This window comes from Cuculus canorus, chromosome 1 (assembly GCF_017976375.1).
Source record: "Cuculus canorus isolate bCucCan1 chromosome 1, bCucCan1.pri, whole genome shotgun sequence".
Lineage (NCBI taxonomy): Eukaryota > Metazoa > Chordata > Aves > Cuculiformes > Cuculidae > Cuculus > Cuculus canorus.
The window spans coordinates 43,910,948-43,931,229 of record NC_071401.1 but is presented as its reverse complement, the minus strand read 5'-3'; positions in this window follow the sequence as shown (position 1 = coordinate 43,931,229).

The following is a 20,282-nucleotide window of genomic DNA, read 5'->3' as shown; positions in this document are numbered from 1 at the left end:
AGGAATGTATTTCTTCTTGCCACCTGCACTGACACCCAAAGAAGCTCGTGATCACTGTTGTGATGTCCCTACCAACTCTCTCCCATACCCATTCTGCTTTGGTAAAATGGGAGATTCCCCAGACCACCTCCAATGAGGGCTGAAGCAGACAGCTATGCCAGGAAGAGCGTGCAGGACCAAGCACACGCATCCTTTTGTAGGGACATAAAATGGAAAGCAGGAACAGACCTAATACTCCACAGGAACATCTTTATATTTGGGGATTTTTCCATGAGGAGATGTGAGAAGGAAGTCAGCCTTTTCTTTAGATTTGAGGAATAACTTGGAAAATAGCCTTCGTGGGTGGGATTTTGCTTAGTTTAGGACCCAAAGCTACAGGATGCTTTGCATTTGGTGGACTGAAAAGGCTTCTGTGCATGTTGTCTTTCACATAGTCCTTATCTCTGGGTTTGCCATAACTGTACAGTCTGATGGTGAATCATCCATTTCCCTTGGTAAGGAAATCATTAAGGCTCTTGTATGGCTTCCAGTTTAGGTAGAAATACCAGGCATGGAGACCAAGAGGATACTGTTTTCTGCAGGAAAGCTCTGGGACCGTATTTTCTGTCCACATACTTTCTAGGCTTTGTGTGCAAATCTTGTAAGGACCTCGTCTCTTGCTGGGATAAAGGATGTCACCAGAGTCACAGGCAGCTTGTCTCCCAGCTCATTGCATAGAAAAAAAGCCAATACATTGGAACTGAAAGCCACGGAGGAGGATCAGACTGACTTACACTCCCCCTTCTCTGCTGTGCCGGTGTAAAAAATGATACAGAGTGGATGGGGAGCAGGCGTTCATGGATACTGTCACTTTAGATTGGGTGTTTGGATCCAGGCTCCATGCAGGAAGATCACAGCTCCTGAGAGTGTGCTCTTTCTCAAAGTTTTGGGGCAGCCAGCTGAGTCTGTGAGGGGAGCACTGGTTTGCCATATCATTCTCAGGTGCAGAGGGTAAAGTTAACAGTCCTCAGCATCTATTGGGTTTCCCTGTCCCATGCTAATACAAGTTAGCAGATGCCAGCACAGTGGGCTAATTGGATATGTGCAGTACAGAAAAGCAGTCCTGGGTACAGTTATGGAAAGAGAGTTGGCCTACAATGAGTGACCAGGGGCATCCACGCTGCATGGCTTTGGCACTCAATAAGATACCCTCAAAACTGGAACACTTAAATCAGGACAATCTGGCCAAGAGGGTTTTCAAGAGAGGCTTTTTACTCTGAAATCCACCACAGTGATAGGAAATGTCATCCAAGTTTCATTTTATGCTTTCAGAAATATTTTTATTTAAATACACTATATCCCTCATAACTTTTCAATCTTCAGGCTTCATTCATCTTGAAGTTTAGTTTCCTCCATATGTTTACCATCAGCTGAAGAACAAGAACTGACGAGCTGCTCAGACATGTTTTGTCATGCTGAATATGAGTTTTTGCTTTGCAGCTAAATGTTTTCACATTTAACTTGCACCCCTTCTGAGAAAAGATGAATATTCCCTCTTAGCACTGTTACCTCATACTTACATAATAGCTATTCATTTGCTCTATGAGTGAACTTTTCCATTAAGGATTTCCAAGCCTCACAATTGCAATTTGATGCAACCTCAGCTTGCTCATAATTAGTACAGAATGGTACATGATACCACCACCTTTCCCATGATGGAAGCTCTGGTTTAGATGATGCAGAGCACTCCTGTTTTATCTAAACAAATTTGACTCAATTTAGCAGGTCGATCTCACTAAATAGCATCTTGGGATTTAATAAAATGCATGTAATATGATAAAATGTTTGGTAAGTGCAAGGATAAGCAGGAATCGTATTACAGAAAGCTATTAGGTAAATTTGCAAATGGATTTGTTTGCTTATTTACATTTATAAAAAATCTTTTGCAATTCTATAGTTGAATGATACATAGATATACTTCAGAATTATATTAATTTGACTTCCAGATTGCATTTTGGATTTGACTATGTAAGAACTTTATCAATGAAATCTAGCGAAGTGAAAGCAGAAAAAAATTCAAATTTGGTTGATTTAAGCATAATTCGGGATAGGTTTAATAGTCAATTCTTTTTCATGTTGTAAACAAGTCAGCAGACAACAAAGTCAGTCTGTCAGTTCATAGCAAAATACTTTAGAGAGGTAAGGGAGCAAGACAAAGAAGGTAGAAAATCTCGGGGCTGGTTAATGGACAGTCTGGTGGTTGGGGACTGGAGGGGCTATAGGCTTATTCCAGCTGCCAGAGAGACGTATGTGCGCTTATGTGTATGCCTATGCCTTTTGGGAATACACATTTACCCACACATCCAGGCAACTGGAAAGTAAACATCTGTGTCCCAAAGCCATTAACTTCGCCTCTCCTTGGCCAACATTGCATGCACAAGAGTTCTAAAGATTCTCAGAGCCTTTCCCATCTCTTCTCCTTAATTTCTGATGGCCCAACATACTAAAATAATTCAAAATACATTTTACAACTTCATATTGGATTTTATTCTCCACACTATGCAGGGAATGTCTACAGTCTGAAATCTGTTATAGCTGTGTTTATGTTGCTGCTAGAAAGGCAGGCCAGGCAACATGTTAAAGCACATGATACACATTCTCCCATGTACTTAATTTGTAGGCAATGTAGAAAGTTTTAGAGATGGTGTCAAACTATTTTAATTTAAGAATATTTTATGAGATAAGTTAAATAATATATAGACACATTCAGTACTGTAGAAGTTACTTAAGCTTAAAAATTCCTGAAATAATATACTACTTTTGTTCCTTTTATTTTTTAAAGATTTTTTTTTATATTTTTAAAGATTTGGTTGTATTTAAGTATGCTGTATAGCTGTGTAAAATTCTGGGGTGTAGATCTCATTATTAGATAGTTTTGCTTATTGGATAATTTTGTTTCCTGCAGAATCCACTTAAAATGTATAGCTCTATATTGTTGAGATTTTTCTTGTTGAGATGCTATTTGCTGTTATTTCAGATGTTACTATTATTATTTTAATTCTGTCATTTATTTAAGAATACAGGAGGGAAAACTTACAGTGGAAAACCACCAATCTATTTTTGCAGCTGAAAGTAATGACCAAATCATTTGAGTAAGAGGCACAGCAAGACACAACATTGATCTTAGCTGCTTTGAAAGTAAAATAACCTGTTGAAATCAGTGTTTGATGAAACAGCATCTGATTATAGAAAGGTTTCTTAGAACAAGGTGAAAAATTGGTGGTGATTAGTATGGTGTTTTTCTTGACAGGTAGTGTAAAGGCATTTTCATCATTAACTTTAGGACTTTACATTTATAAATCCAGTTGCACCTCATAGGAGTTATGAAAATACGTATTCAAATGTTTATTTAGTACTTCAGAAGCTCTTGCAGGTTTCATAAGACTTATCAGGGGTCGTCCTTCCTCTCAGCTGCTTTTTGAGATTAGTCTCTTACCTTCACTGAGAGGGCTTTCCTCCACACGTTGACATGGATGACTAGAGTGTGCCAGAAAATACTGTGTTTTATAAAGTAACATCACAGCTGGTTCTCCTTCCAGTGCAAACAAGGTTTTTCTTTGAGGCAAGAGGTTTCTACATTTTCACCAGGCAACAGTAGCAGTGAAACCGCTTGCTTCCAAGGAAGATGTGGCTTGTTGTCATGACGTGGTCCAGTTTTGTAGTCACCTTTATCTGCATAACTCTTCATCAAAGCTGGAGCTTTCCACTGTGATGTTTCTTCAGCTTGTGACGGTGCTGGTGGCTTCCTTCAGTTGACCATCCATTTGCTGTCATGACAGTGAGGTATCCATCAACTGGATGCTGGATGGCATGTCTACCGTGAAATAACAAAAAGCATAGTGTACCTTTGAAGTGAGTTTTGCGGAAAACTCAGGATTTAGGGGGAACAGTGCCAGCAAGTTGGACAGCTGTTAAAATTCATGAGTTTAAAACAAAAATCTCGGCAGAAGCTAACAACTGGCACCCAGTAATAATGAACAGTCAACCACATAAATATTAATATATTTAGCTAAATTAATTTAATGAGGTAACAACACAGAATAATCAAACAGGGAGAGCATGTTACTCTTGGAAGTTGGTAAACTGCAGAGACTCTGGAGAACTTTCTGTACCTAAATACTGCTGTATCATACCCTCATATAGAATCATAGAATCGGTTGGATTGGGAGGGACCCTAAAGATCATCTGGTTCCAACCCCTCTGCCATGGGCAGGGACACCTTCCACTGGATCAGGTTGCTCGAAGACTCATCCAACATGCCCTTGAACACATCCAGGGATGGGGCATCCACGATTTATCTGGACAACCTGTGCCAGTGCCTCTCCACCTTCACAGGAAATAATTTCTTCCTAATATTGAACATAAATCTCCCCTCTTTCAGCTTAAAAAATGTTACCCCTCAACCTATCCCTGTACTCGCTGATAAAGTGCACCCCCCCCCCCCCCCGCTTTCCTGAAGGTCCCCTTTAAGTACTGGAAGGCTGCTATAAGGTCTCCCCAGAGCCTTCTGCAGGCTGAACACCACCAACTCTTTCAGCCTGTCCTCACAGGGGAGGTGCTTTAGACCTCGGTATTCCTGGAGCCCTCACAGAAATCCGTATTTCTCAGCCTCAAAACTTGTTACCAATGGATGATAGTTTTTTTTTTTTAAAAAAAAGGCTGTGTGAAAATCTTGTAATAGCATAAAGTTTGGAAATTTAAACAAGAAATTATATGCTTTTTATCAGTATTTTTTTTTCAGCTGCAGTGTCGGACTAAACACAATACTGTGAAAGTTTTTGTTTGTTTCCTGGACTAATAAAAAGAGGAACCTCTATAAACCTAGAACATCTATCAAAACCCACCAACAAGACACACTTCTTCTTTTGCAGTATGGCCAGAGGAGCATTTTCACATAGTCACTGGCTAATATCTGCCCAGAAGACATACTGCTTTCAAAGTCAATACCAGAGTTTTTGAAACTTGCTTTACATTTTTTAAATGAAAGATCTCACTGTGTGCTGTGACAGTCGCAATTATTTAATAATAGTTAAATTTATTAAATATGATTATATGTAATATATATTCATTAAATTATATGATTATTAATGATAGTGAAATTATTTAATGATATTTGTAATAAGTACATTTTGCATGTGAATGCTGCTGTATAATCAGTGGTGATACACATTTGCAGATATTAGGCTATCTTTCTGAGTAAAACTGTGACTAAATCCTTGCACTTTATAGCCAAATCAGGTCTGGCATAACCTGACATGTTCAGTGCAAAAGCTTTTGAGAATCTCAACCGTTTCACCCGCAGGGAACACCAGACTACACGTTATTCTGTCAAACATTTTTGCTGGGTTGATCATGTGTGAAAGATGGAAGTTTTTTGCTTCAGCAGGAGTGGTCTCTTCAAGATGTTTCTGTCATTGCACTTCCGTTTTCAGACATAGATTTAGCCTCTCCTCCCTAGTTGAGCCCCTTCAACAGGAAAAGATAAATAAGTGCCTTATAATTTCCTGGCTTGATGTAGGTTTTAAGTACATAATTTTTCTCTGTTGAGCAATACACAACAAAGTGCTGTTACAGGCAGTAATTTCTCTTCCCTATTGTTAATGAAGATTTTACAGCTAGTCTTCTCTGTGTCTCTGATACAACCTGACAAGTTCAGCATATTAAATCATTAAACTTCTCTTTACAGTATTTAACAAAACAGTATAAGAAAGGAGATGACAATCATTTTCATTTTTAGCACAGAAGCACAAAATTCTCTGGCAAACTCTGTTACTGCTTGGATAATCCGCAGAACAAAAGGTAGAAGAACAAATCTAATTCCCACTACAATCTTAGCAGCTCCTAAATCCTTCAAGGATACTTGTTTTGTCTTTGATTACACTTGGAAAAAATATAATCAAATTTTATATTGCTGTTGTACATAATTGCTTGCTCTTTGACTAAACATTTCCCATCCAGAAATCCCCATGTGATTTGAAAACACTGCCGATATCACTACTATATAGGAATGTGTTGCTGCTGGCAAAGAAATGACTGTGGAGGTTTTTGCAAAGTTTTTAGCAATTCTCATTTGCCTGTGGAACTATTTATTATATTTGCATTATCCTAGTAATAACATACATGTGGCCATTAGTGGGAGGGCGGGAAGAAGAATGAAGCATTACTTTTCTGAATATTTTTTTATGCAGGACATATCAAATTTGACACAGCAAAAAATATTCTTGCAAACCTGCACAAAGTCTGTTTGGTATTCAGATGGAATAAAGTCAGCGTAGTGAAAAAGCACTGCTGGGCTCCTTCTGAGTCTCTGACAAAGGCACAAATACTGGCTTTTTATTCTGCTGCCCTACTATTCAAATAGAATAAAATATTAGTCAGGCATTTTTTAATATGTTTGAATGAGCTCTCTTGGCGTTTCAGGCTGGGTGCACAGTGAACTGGGTACTTGAGTTTTAATTTTCCAGTCCAGCTAAATAATGCAAATTTTCATGCTCCCTCTCCTTCTGGAGCCCTCTTAACAATATTTGAAAGTTTTTTTTACTTTATGTACATCTTATACTTCAATATTTGTTATACAAATTATCCACAAGCCATAGCAACTGCTGCCAATGGGCCGGTAGGGCACAGAAGTATCAGTGAGACCGTGGGCAAGAGTGGTTTTGAAGAAACAATGTTAGATATTTCTGTTTAAAACAGCTCTAGGAGCCTAAGGCAGATATCATGTTCCAGGCTTTCTGGGCAGCACGTGCAGTCCTGAAACCCAACCATGTCCTGGGCTGCATCAGAAGAAGTGTGACCAACAGGCTGAGGGAGGTGGTTCTGCCCCCTCTACTCTGCTTTCACAAGATCTCACCTGGAGTCCTGCATTCAGTTCTGGAGTCCTTAGAACAGCAAGGACATGAATCTGTTACAGTGAGTCCAGAGAAGGCTGTGAAGATGGTCAGAGGGCTGGAGCACCTCCCGTATTGATGACAGGTTGAGAGAGTTGGGGTTGTTCAGCCTAGAGAAGAGAAGGCTCCAGGGACACCTTAGAGCAGTCTTCCAGTACTAAAACAGGGGCTTACAGGAAGGCTGGGGAGGGGCTCTTTATCAGGGAATGCAGTTATAGGATGAGGGGTAATGGTTTTAGGCAGAGAGAGAGAGGAGATTTAGATTAGGTATTAGGAAGAGATTTTTTCCTATGAGGGTGGTGAGGCACTGGCAAAGGCTGCCCAGAGAAGTTGTGGAACCTCACCATCCCTGGAGATGTTCAAGGCCAGGTTGGATGGGGCTATGAACAACCTGATCCAGTGGAAGGTGTACCTGTCCATGGCAGTGGGGTTGGAGCTGGATGATCTTTAAGTCCCTTCCAACTCAAGACATTCTATGACTCTGTGATTATTTCACTCCCTGATACCCAGGGTAACTGAACTCTCAACTCTGATTCCAAAGGATATCCCAAGGGCCAATATCAGTGAGAGATCAGAAATTGAATGGTGTTGCCTTGCTCTTGCTGCAAGATGACAAATTCTGTTTTCAATGGTTTAGGAAAGATATTCTCAAAACATTTCTTGCTACCTCCTACATGTGACAAGTGCTTCTGAAAAACTGCATCTTAGTAATTACACCATCATAGGTAGTAGCAGGTCACTTGTTGATTTGTTACTCAGAGAGAAATTATCTTTCCTTCTTTTACCCAGATAAGTTGCCAAGACTCTCTCGCAAAGAGCTGCTTGTTTTCAACCCCAAATGTTTTTCACTGTTTGTTTAGTTCTTCAAGCAAGTGGTTCCACTGCATCCATGACACAATTGTTAGAAAAAGGAATATATCACGCAGGCTGCTCAAGGCACTTGCAGCTCATGAAGAAATTTGTGTGCTTACTGACTGCTGAGAAGCACCCTCACTTATACCTATTATGATGGAGCAGTCAAGATTGAGTGGTGAGATACTGCTGAGCATCCTGTGAGGCTCCCTGTGCGTGTGGAGGGAGCAGCACAGCAGCTGCACATCTTCTATCCCCTTCAAGAACTCAATGTTCATCATAAAAAATGGATGCACATGGCAATTGAAAACCTGCATAGAGCCAAGTCAGGTGTAATCTAGTTTAGGATCCAGAAGCTGCAGGATAAATCTAAGTGTGGATTAAGCACTACCTTGGCATTCACACAAGGTCTGGGGCGGATTTTGTAGCCTGTGTTAAGTTTCATGTTGCCATGACTACCGTGCCCTCGCTGAGTGGTTAAAACACACTCGAAGTTTCTGTTGAAGCAGCAGTACTGTCTTTCACTGCATTTAGATGTATCTTGTGCTGTCATCTGGACCATGAAAACTCTTTACTCACTTGGTTTGTAAGCTTAGCCTCCCTCTACCCCAAAATGTACTTTTCTGAAGTAGGTTGTGCATTATTAAATTTACTTTTAAATAAAACACAAAAATGAAAAGGTAAGATAAGAAGCCAGAGATTTCAGTGTTAATATTAATTTTTTTTTCTTCATTTTAGGGAAATCTAGTACTCAAATCACTGTTCACTCTACACTTTCTAAATGCACAGCTGAGGTTAAACTGGCCTGCATCATATCTTCTTACTGAAAGTTTAGCTCTGAATAACCATTGCTGTTAGTGTAGTCCTCACAGAGGACACTCCAAAAGCAATTAGATCCCTATCTCTGTCTTCTATGAGAATGAAATCTAATAAAGCAGAATATATCTTTTTTTCACAGATGAATTCAATGGCTCACAAACTGAGTTCTCTTCTTGCACTTCTGGCGTTAGCCAAAAAAAAGTTTCTCCTTCCTGCTGAAGAGTGAAGGATTTCGGTCAGATTACTTTAAAAAACAAAATAGTGCAAAATAACTGAAGCAAATCGTAGCTCTTCTTGTGCAAATTCATTTACACTGAGACAGTGGAATCTGGAAAATTCCGAGAAGAGAAGAGCGGCTGAAACAGATTTATACACTTTTATGGAAGATGGATAATGCTTTCTGCTTGGCAAGGAAGATAGAATGCTTTTACAAAGCCCAGCAGCCCTCTCTGAATGCTAACAGCATGTCTCTGTTTGTGGAAACACAGCATTCCTGTTTCCTCCGCTCTCGTTTGGGCAGGGTGCATGCAGCTCTTTCTTTTTAGATATCTTTGTGTTGTGAAGAACAGCCAAACAATTTTCACTTGCACTTTCAGGTAAAGGGCAGAGTTGGTGATGGCTGCTCTGCTCCAGCCTCACTTCTCACCCTGTGCCCAATATAAGGACTAGCAGCATCCACTGAAGATTTCCACAGTGTAAGGGAATCAGGAGTAATCCAAAGGAAAAATAAGCTCTGGCTGCTACTTTATAAGAGCTACTATGTGTTCTGCAACATTAAATAGGAAAGGACATGAGTTCTCCTTTCTGTTCTGAAATATTAATTTCTTGCAGTGACTTTCAAAATCAATTCTTTCGGAAAGTTTCCAACATTCTGAAGCCCCCAAAATGAAGTTAAATTATGTAAACTTAAAATCACTACAAACCTAACACTGAAAAGCTGTGCTGGAAAGGAAGAATGTGTGATGATTCTTGTATATATGGGGCTGAATTCAGAGCAGTTGATACAGTAGTGGATGTGACTCCATGGAGGCTGGTACGGCTTGGGCACTGGACATTGTAGTTTTCTGGAGTTGTCAGACAGCTTTACACAGTGTCAGCTTCACTCCATTTTCACTTCATTTTGCTTTCGCTTCCATGGTATTCTCCAGCCACATTGACTGCATGAGTGAGGTTAAAATATGGGTATGTAAAGATAGGATCAGGAAATGATACTACCACAAGGTTCCTATTAAGTGGAAGGTAAAGTGCTATGGTATGTGGCATGAAATTTTCTCAGCATGTACACAAACAGACAACAGTTATCCACTTTGTCTGACCTTTATTTTCTTCTTCTTCAGTGCAATCACACACAATTATTTACGTACCTGGTATTAGAAATTCATGCTGTTATATATGTACACGCAGCAGGTGCGTATTTAACCATGTGTATATCACTTACAGAAAGCTATCACTACCTTAGAAAACTCTAAGGTATCTTCAAATACGTCAAGCCACTCTGTTAAAATCTTTAATTCTTGACCTGCCAAACTACCTTATATCTTTTCCCATCTCTCAGAAAAATTGAGGTCACTCTTGTTCTGTGACTGTGGATGAAAATGAAATATCAGTTATCTAATCCTTTGTTTTTCTCTCCTCTGAATTAATTTTTTCCTCTACTCCTGACTACTCTTATTGGTCAGGAAAAAGCTTTTGCATGACTTTTTGCCAAAAACTCAGAAAGAGACATCTTTTTTTTTTCCTGTTCCTGTTTTCCTTTTTGGTTGGCTATTTTTCCATTTGCCAAATAGACGTTTCTACATAGATGTGGGTATATAGGCATCAAAGGATCATAGAAAATGTTTTCATCCAATAATTTCCATTTTAGAAAGGAGATAACAAGCAGAAAGGACCAATGCTGGCTCCTTTTTGTCATGCAGCTGGTGGCCTAGTAACTCTCATATCTTACAGGGCTGGATGTTATGTTATGTTCAAGAAACAGAGAGTGATGGTCCAAGCAGACAGTAGAGATAGTCCATAGCCTTTCCTTTCTGCTGCGTGTAGACATGCTGTGTTCCTGCTCTTGGGTGTAATTGTTGCTTGAAATTATAGCCAATTTCAAAGTTGCAGCTGGAAACCTTTTGGGTTGTCAGAGTATCTCTTTTCTCCGGACCACGCTCTTGTACAAAGAGTTTAGCTGCCATCAGAGGGTCAACCTCATCTGGCAGCATGACACTGGGGCATCCGCTCTCCTCTGCCTTCCTGTCATGTCACAGGGTGTGGGGATCCTCATTTTCTGCATCAAATGTTTATCCTGAAATTGAGCAGACCACAATTTTTAAGATCTCCTCTGAGCCCATGAGTGAATAGCAGCAGGAGTATATCTCTGTAGATAAAGTTGAAAGTCTTCAATAAGATTATGACACTGGAGTGATAAGGCCAATACAAGTGCTTGAAATAGGAAACATTTCACAGGTGGCTAAAAAGTTGAGTGCTGGCCTTTAGGCCAGAATTTCAAGCTCTTGCTTCATTCCATTTACCCTGGACTGAAATAGAAGCATTTAGAAAGAAAGAGGAAGAAGTAAAGCCCAAAATTCAGCTATTAGTAATAACTAGCTTGCAACTCAGCTTGCAGGCAGCTGTTCCCTGAAGCATGGCCAGAAAAAGTAGGCAAGAGAACTGAAGAAAAACTAATTTCTGTTGGTAAGTACTAGTCATTTTGTGATTAATAATAACTTCTTTTTGTATCTGATTTAAAAACTACCCTCATCTGGGGTCTTATGACAGGACATGGCCAAGAATTCATGTTTTGGTAGCTAGGATACAGAAAGAAAAGCCAAACATGGCAAGAAGGAATATTATAAGATTTATTAATAAATACTGTTTGAAGATTTTTAAAAAAGTTTGAAAAGTTCTGTTTTCTGAAGTTTTTTTCTCCCAAATTTTTATGATTAATTTGCAGAATTAAAAGAACCTTTCCCTTTCTTTAAATGCATATCTCTCTGTAACCCAAAATGTGGTGTTATGATAGCCTGAGCCCACTGTGAAGACATATTCCATTTCCTTCATCGCCCTTGCTTAATTTCCCATTTTTATGGTGCTATTATGCTTCCTAACCAGTATTCTGTATTCTTCCTTTGCAGAACACAGTCAGAGAAGGATGCCATGGACTCTTCAGACAGATCACCTGTGAAATATATGTGTGTTTACATTAATAGAAAACAGAGGAGTTGAGTGATGCATTTGCAGTTTTACAAGGACCATAAAGCATTTACTCGTTCTCTGTTTGTGACAGTCTGCAGTTTAAGCAAATTATTTGCTGACACAAAATGTAACAGGAACTATAGGTTCAGAAGCTCTGCTCTGTTCTTTTATCTGCTCCTCTGCTCCTCTCTCCTCCCAGAGCGTCTTGATGTCCCCTGAAGAAATACTTTGAAACACAAAGCCATTTTTTTTTGTGAGCTGTATGCTGGTTAATAATATAAGGACCGTCTTCTAAATGAGCAAAAATGGCTTCTCTTTAAAAACAAGACTTTTTGGAGTTCTTCCCTCAGGTCTATTTTTTTCAGCCATGTACACAGAGCAATTTCCTAGTGCCTGCTTCACAATCTTCCTTCCCGCAACTTGGTGTCTGTCCTCCCTAGTATCACTCTAGTTTCTACCAGGCCAGTTTAAATCAAAAGCTGTAAAAATCACCTTTTGATTTAAGCCTTTCCAGTGAACTGAATGATTAATTCCAAAGCCAGTAGTAGGACAGTCCTATTACAGCTGTCCTGGCACAGTGGCACTCTGCCTTGTGCAGAGTATCAATTATCTCACTGTGTGTGGTGTTGTTTTGGCTCCTACTGGAGCCAGGCTTGGCGTGACAGAAACCTTAACCTTCAGAGAGTGGGATGGGCCATCCCAGCATGACTGCCTTCTGCAAGTTGTTACCTCCTGGAGATCAGAAGTCCTTCAGGGCTGCTGCCAGAGAGAGAGAGACTCCATCTTCCCCTCCTTTCTCGGTACTTACAGGATGAGATGAACGTCCTGGGATGATGGGTAGAAATTCTCTCCACTTTCGCCTGTAACTTTGGGTTTGAGAAAGACCAATGACAAGTTCTTTACAGAACCATTGACAACACAGTGGCCAGATTTAACATCTAGGGGTGAGACTGCAGAATTACAAAAGAGGATTTGCTCAAATTCAGAATGATTCACTACCCAGAAATAAGTGGAGGGATGACTCAGAAGCTTGCCTGCTCAGTGAGAGTTTATGCCCGATGTCCAATATACTTGGTTTCAGGGTCAGGTTGTTTCAGGAATATGTAAATCTCTAGGACCAGCTGCCAAGGCCCGTTCAGTGTGACTACCTGGATTCCTGACCTTCTGCCTCTTTCTACCCTACTTTCTACCACCTCCTTCCATCTCAGAAGGATGGAAGAAAAATCCATGCAAACCCAAAAGCCTCCAGTACCCCTCAGCAATCAACACATGTGGGTGGTAGATAAAGCTGCAATGCATGTGACAGTTACTTTGTTTCTTGGTCCTCATCTACTGAAATGAAAGTTCAGGGAATAAGTCTCTTCAGTAGTTCCTCTTCTCTCTCCTTCCTCTTCTGCCTGACATGACAGTATACCAGTGTTTTCTGGCAAAATTGGAGAAGCTTCAGTCTCAGAAGTGCATTCAAGCAGCTTCACTTCTGGTGCTGGAGAGGACAAATATCTGGCTTGTAGTAAAGTGAGGGGGCTGCTATATCTGCATGCTTTTTAGTTTCTAATTCTTCACTGCCTCTGTCACCCGTTGCAGTTCAACCTCCTTCTGGTTGCATCCAGCAGCAGTGATACTTTTCCTTGTCTGTCTCTGCTCTGTAGCTTCCCATAGTATTCCTTGCATATCAGCTTATCAGCTCTAACTTTGAAGTAGGTCCTGCTAGCAAAATAAATTATTCCCTGGCTGTATGATTTGGATTTCACTTCTGTCTGGAGAGGCAAAGGGATTCACTCCAGTCTGGGAAAAATGTGGGGAATGTTGAATGGCTTCCTACTGACAATTATTCATCTGATCATACTGAACCATGTATAAAGTCTACTGTGTTACCAGATACCATAATGAAGGGTACTTGACAAATTAGATTTCCATATTTTAATGGGATGCTATTTTCAGAGGGCTGTGGCAGATCATGAGGTTGTCTCACGGCACATTTGATTGTATGACTGAGCAGCTAAATCTAATTGAAAGATACCTAAAATATAGATTTGTGCTGTAAATGGAGGTTTAAAGCACATATATCTGTTCATCTACATGTCAGAACTAGAATATAGTTGTCCAAATACTGGGCTCGGGCAGCAGATTTGAAAATCTGACCTGAAATGTGCATTCCAAAACAGAAAGGCATTGACAAATATCTCTTGCACGTTGAAGACTAAACTTGAAGACACACAGCTGCTCAACTAAAAGCTGCTTAGCTCTGTTGCACATGTACAAATGAGATCTGCAAGTTTTGCAGTCAGAATAGAAAAGAACTCCCTAGCTGAAGGAGGCAGAGGAAGAACCTAACCTCCCACGGAAGAGTTGTATGGATGATTTTCTTTTCTTTGTTGGTGTTTCTGTGCCTTCTATAAAAATATGAACTATCATTCAAAAAGTCATTTTGTCAGGGAGTTTAGCATCCGGTCTCTCTAATACTGTTTATAGTGTGGATGTGTTGAGCCTGGACCCCATCATGGTGACAAATAATGTCTCACTGCTTCCTTTGACTGCCTATTTCTATCTGCAACCATTGCATGTCTTGTCTTTACTTAGATTAACCGAGATTATAAATGCCTTGTGACACTTGCTGTCTTGTTCAATGTTTATGAGGTATATAATGCGATTTGGTGAACATTTGCTGATTTACTGGTTTTTAACCTCATTTGCTGTTAAAACAGAGTCCAGACCTGCACTTCTGCCACAGATGTATGCATCTGGGAATCATACTCCTGCTGAAACTTGTCTTTGTCCAGCCAGGGAGCAGATGTCCTAGTTCAAGTGACGGAGGAGGAAGCAGGAGAGCACTGTGAATTGTAAGGGAGCAGAAACCTCTGTGGTTGATGGAAAATGACTCATCTTCTGGGTCTCTCTTGGTGAAAATACAGTGACTGTGGCTGCTTTTGTAGTATTTACGTATCATGAGAACAAGTTGTTCTTGTGGCATTTTTGGCTGGGCCATCTGGTAGGAAAAACACGCATCAGGTAGGAAGAGGGAGAGAAATAATAAAAAGAAAAAATGAGAGGGTATGAAAAGTGGGTGGGAAGCAAGTAGAAGAAAAAACTAAAAAGAAGTGGATTACATTCCTGTGAAAGACAGAAACAAAGAACTGCCAGGAAAGAATATAGAAGGAAAAAAAAGAAAATTAGATATTGTTGGGTTACTTTCATCAGTTTTGTCAGAAATCAAATCAAGCCCTTTACCAACCATTTATGTTGTCATCTGACTTTAGTAGTATATATATTATTTAACTACCACAAAGAGTCTTTCTGGTAAAGTGTCTCTTTGAAGTCCTTAGGAGTCTGAGATGAGAAAGAACATGGGTTTTGTTTTTCTGTGTATAAATTTATCTAGAGTTTTGATTACTTTCAGATTTTGATAAATAATGTAGCTACCATTTCCTTTATTATTATGACCAATTATTGAGGCTATCTGAGATAGCAACTATGGAGAAGCTCCTTTGGCTTGTTTAGAGCTACTACTCTGGCTTCCTCTTTCTGTCCCATTTCACTATGCAGAAGGTTTTTAAAATATGGACTGACATCTCATAAGCTGTCTTTGGATGATGGTGTTTCAGACAACCACAGTTTTCAGTGCTGTTGTCAGAGTGGCTGGGATGGCACTAGGTGAGGCATGGCTTGTTTGAGGCTTTGTGCTTGTGTGCGAAGAATAGACTGCTGAGGAACACTGGGCTTGTACGAAGAAGAAATCTCTGGAAATGGTGAGGAGACCGTGCCTAGGGATGCCCAAGTGAGTATCTCCTCACTTCTCTATATGAGGTAATCCTGATGCGTGTCTGTCAGGAATCCTTTGGAGGAACTCCCTGCCCTGTCTCCCAATAAAGCCAGCCAAGGAGGTGCGTTCCATGAAAATTTATAGCTCCCCCTATCATATCACTGTTAGATCTGCCCCTCACACATCAAGGACTAAAATGCATGTAAAGGAGGAAAGCCTTCCACCTGGGAAGAGCAGAGCATATCTGGATGAGGTGGGTGGCTGTGTGGCTTGGCTGAGCTGGGACCACCAGGAGAAAGGTGCTGGGATATGAGTGTTCCATTTATCACCTGTACCTGCCATGACCTACTGTCGCAGGTGGAGCTGCTCAATTAATAAATGGCATCTGTTTTAACAAGGGAAGCTGCACAGTAGGAAGCTGAGGCATCATCAAGGATTCCCGTCAGCAGAGAAACCATCACCTGGGCATGAAAATGGAGTCACAGAGAGGATGCAGGAATTTCCAGCAATATTTGGGCTAGTCTTACTGAGACTGTGAGGACCTGGATATCCCTGAGACTCATTGGTATCCTTGGAGTAGATGGGATTATCTGTGTGTTTCACATATGGTTTTGCATTTGCTTTTTTATTACGCATTCTGCTTCTCATTTTAATACTTTGATTATTTTATTTGTCATCTTTGTAATTTTAATTAAATAAATTGGCTTTTAATTTTGACTCAGTGCCTTGGGACCAATCTATTTCTTTCCTGTTGTCATTTCTGTCCATGGCATACAGCTCTGGCTGACATATGTAGTCTGTCTAAATATCAAAGGTTTTAAAAATGGAAGCAAATGAGGAAAATGTCAGGAAGAAGCAACCACAGTGTAGCTGTGATTTACATGGAAAACCATTTGTAATCTTAAAGTTGAATGCTGAGAGAAGTTCAAATGCTAGACTCAGAAGCCCCGATTGCCAATCAGAAGTGGACACCATTCTTTGAACAAAGCCACCCATTCCTAAACAAAGTGGTTTTATCACGAGAGCAGAAGGTTGTGGTGCGGCTTTCAAAACCTGGATTGCAACCACAGTTCTTCCACTGAACATTTCTTGCTTCAGTGGAAGAGCAGATATCGCAAAATCTAATGTGAGTAATTCAAAGCTTACCACGTTTTGTGTGGATAAAACAGGTGAAATCTGTTCTATTTGCCACTGTCTTCTTGCATTCTGCTTGTAAAATAGGCTTAAAGGTATCATTTCCTGTGACAAAAGCTCTTATGTGAGAGCTAGACGCTTTCTCTCCTCGTTCAGGTTAACCCACTGGTTAAACAGGCAGCTGCAAAGACCAAGCCAAAAAGTCTTATAAGAATCCCAGTGAAAATCAACTTCTCCACCCTCCAAAATACTATGGGGAAAAAAATCTATTTCCAGTCACATACAGTGAGAAATCACTTAGCATCACTGATGAAGAATTATTACTGTCGAGAAAAATTCATTGTTATTATGCTGTTACTCATGGAAGGTACAGGCAGGAAAAATGCAGGAACAGTCTGCAAAGAGCTTGGGAAGAGGACAGAAATTACAGCAGATTTTGGCACCAAGAAGACACACTGTGCTCTATTTATTAGCTGGAGTGTTCCCCGTGCCTGCAGCATCTCTGAAAAGGTGTAGTTTTCTTATAGAAATTACGGGCCTGTTACGTTATAAGCCAGCGTGCGGTAGATGAAACATATGGACAGTGAGACTCACAGCAAGGAAGAAAATGTAATTAAGAAGCAAACAAATCTGAGTCAGGCACGTATGTGCTGATCAGGTAGGAGCATCCAGTGGTACAATGTGAATATGCAAGGACATAAACAGTGTTTTACCTGAGATTACAAGGAATTACGAGGAATATGCCATGCGACTATGACAATGCAACAAGCAAACATAAGTTGTTGAGGAATACACAGTGAAACGTTCCTAGAAATCATATTAGCTATTCTATTCCCTGCTTGGTATCACGTATTTGACTACCAAATGAAACAGAAAGGCAAGACCATAATTTTGTGCCCTGTTAGGAATTTTAAGACACTATGAAGATATGTGGTGCTGATGTACAGATGCCGATGCAGAGCTCCGGAGTTTACTGACAAGCCCACAAAGAAAATGAATTATCATACGCTATGAAGAAGACCAGCAGCCAAGTTATTGCCAATAAATCTTTTAGGAAAGCTGAAGTTTTGTTACAGAAGCTTCTATTTGCATGAAATCACTGAACAGAAGACTTGGATGGGTGCACATTCCCCTTACTGAAGACCAGTTCTGAGTTTCTTGTATGATTTAGGAAAAGACCAGACTACATGTTAATGCCGTGGTGAGCTAGACTGTAATACCGCCGTAAATATCAGATTAAGTGTGGGTATACTGAAGTTGAGAAAAACTCAGATCCTTTTAATGAAAAATCCACTGACTTCTGAGGAAATCTGGAGAGCCTCAAGGGAACTAAAACTCCATGGAAATGTCTAGATCAAAGTACATGAGAACCCGGGGTGATAAGATCTGACGCATCTTAGGTTTTATTGGAATGTCTGAAATTCTGTTATGTTCTACCCCTGAAACGTTGCATGATGTCATCATGGAGACTCAGGAATACCTTCTTCAAGAAAAAACAAAACAAAAAAAGTCTGAAGCACCATAAAGCTATGAAGCGGCTGGAGCAAGAGAATAATGCAACTTGAAGGAGACCTTGGAGCAACACTAGCAAAACCAGCTTTGTCATAAAGGTTCTGAATGGCACAGAGGAGAATAAGTTTGGATAAAAATGAGATGCTGGTTGCTGGCTTTCCAGCATGGAGGAGTTCTGCCTTAGCTCTTTTTAAGGGTATAAACACATCACAGCCTACTGGAAAACATCAAGTAGAGGTCTTTGACTAAATACTATTCAGGAAAGGTAATCATTGGGACAGATAAACTGAAGAGGATGCACTTCTCTGCTGTAGCTTAAGTGGATCAGGAGATAGAATAACATCATACTTGAAATTTTTCTGCTTAGAGCAAGAGGGTCTAGGTTGAGTACCATCACCTCTAGTGCATGCTCAGAAAGGAAAGCTATTTATGCAGTCAAATTGACCAGTATGTGAGGAGAAGGTGTCATAGGAATAGGTTTCCGTCACTGCTTGTAGGGTATTCTGTGCATTAATAGCCAGGTAGTGAACACCGACAATTTATATCTAGGATATTAAAAAGTCTTAGGCAAGTTTGGAAATAAAGATAGAATGGTAGAATGGCCTGAGTTGAAAGGGACCCACAAGGATCACCAAGTCCAGCTCCTGTCCCTGCATAGGACAACATCAACATTCACAGTATGGGTCTAAAGGAATTCTCCGAATGTTTCTTGAATCAGGCTTGGTGCCGTGACTACTTCCCCGAGGAGCCTGTTCCAGTGCTCCACAACCCTCTGAGTGGAGAACCTTTTCCTGCTCTCCAACCTAAACTTCCCCTGGCACATATTCTTGCTATTGCCTTGGATCCTATCATTGGTCATCAGAGGGATCAGTGCCTGTTCCTCCTCTTTGCCGGAGGAAGCTGTAGACCATGAGGACGTCTCCCCTCAGTCTCCTCTTCAAGCTGAACAGACCAAGTGAATTTAGCTGCTCTTCATACGACTTCCCTCCTAAACACTTCACCAGCTTTTTCACCCCAACATACTGTTGAGGAATGAACATCCGATGAACCTTATGGGATGTGTAAAGACTGCTAATCAAGAACATCAAAGAATATTTTAACTCTTGGAAACCTCGGCCCACCAATCAGAAAGATGAGATTAGTTTATGTTTACAGTAGAGAAGTAAGGTCAATGATTATTTCTCCATTTTCTGGAATATGGGCCATCCCAGAGATACTAATGCCAGGAAACAGAAGGTACATGGAAACTGAAATGCGTGTAAGGGCATTGTTAGAATTCAAACAAGAATGTTTGCTGCGTTGTTGTAGTGCCCTGAAATGTTGAAGAATAATAGTAATATTTTTTACAAAAAACCCCCAATGAAATAGGTATTTACTTGGAATCCACAAGAAAAGCTTTCAACACCTGTGAAATCAAAGTGTTTTCAAGCAGAAATAATTGAGCCCATCTTTTTTATAAAACTGAAGAAAAATTAAATGAAAAGCTTGACCGTAATTGTATACTTCCTTTTAGTCTGAAAGAAGAAAACCAGCTTAGACCACTACATTTAAATTACTAGTGTTGGTTTTCTCAATACATAATTTCTTACCAAGGCTCCCACAAAGCTATGGAAAAGTCAAAAGTAAAAAGAGCCAAGAGGCAGCAAGGGTTACCTATCCACAGCACTGCTGCTCTTCACAGAGTAGAGATCACCAGAAACGCACGAGAAAATCAAGGCTTTGCTTCCTGCTAGGGCATTCTGCTACAACAAATAACTGGTATGTATAAGTAGCTAAGATAACACACAGTAAGCAGAGGCGCAGCTAAAATAAAAGAGAAGAAATAGAGGCTGCTAGGCACAATGGTAGCCATCAAATGCCCATATTAAATAATGGCAAAGGAGAGACTTGTGATATAGATCAGATGGGTTAGTTATAAGCTCAGGATAGCAGTGAAGCTGTAACTGAAGATAACTTCAAAGAAGGGGCAGACCGTAAAAAATGAAAATCTTTTTTTAATTAAAGAAGTCTTCTGAAACTGGAGAAGAAGCAGCAAGTTCCTTTCCCTTCCAGCAGCTAGAGGGGAGTGGAGTTTCAATTTTATAAATTGCTAACTA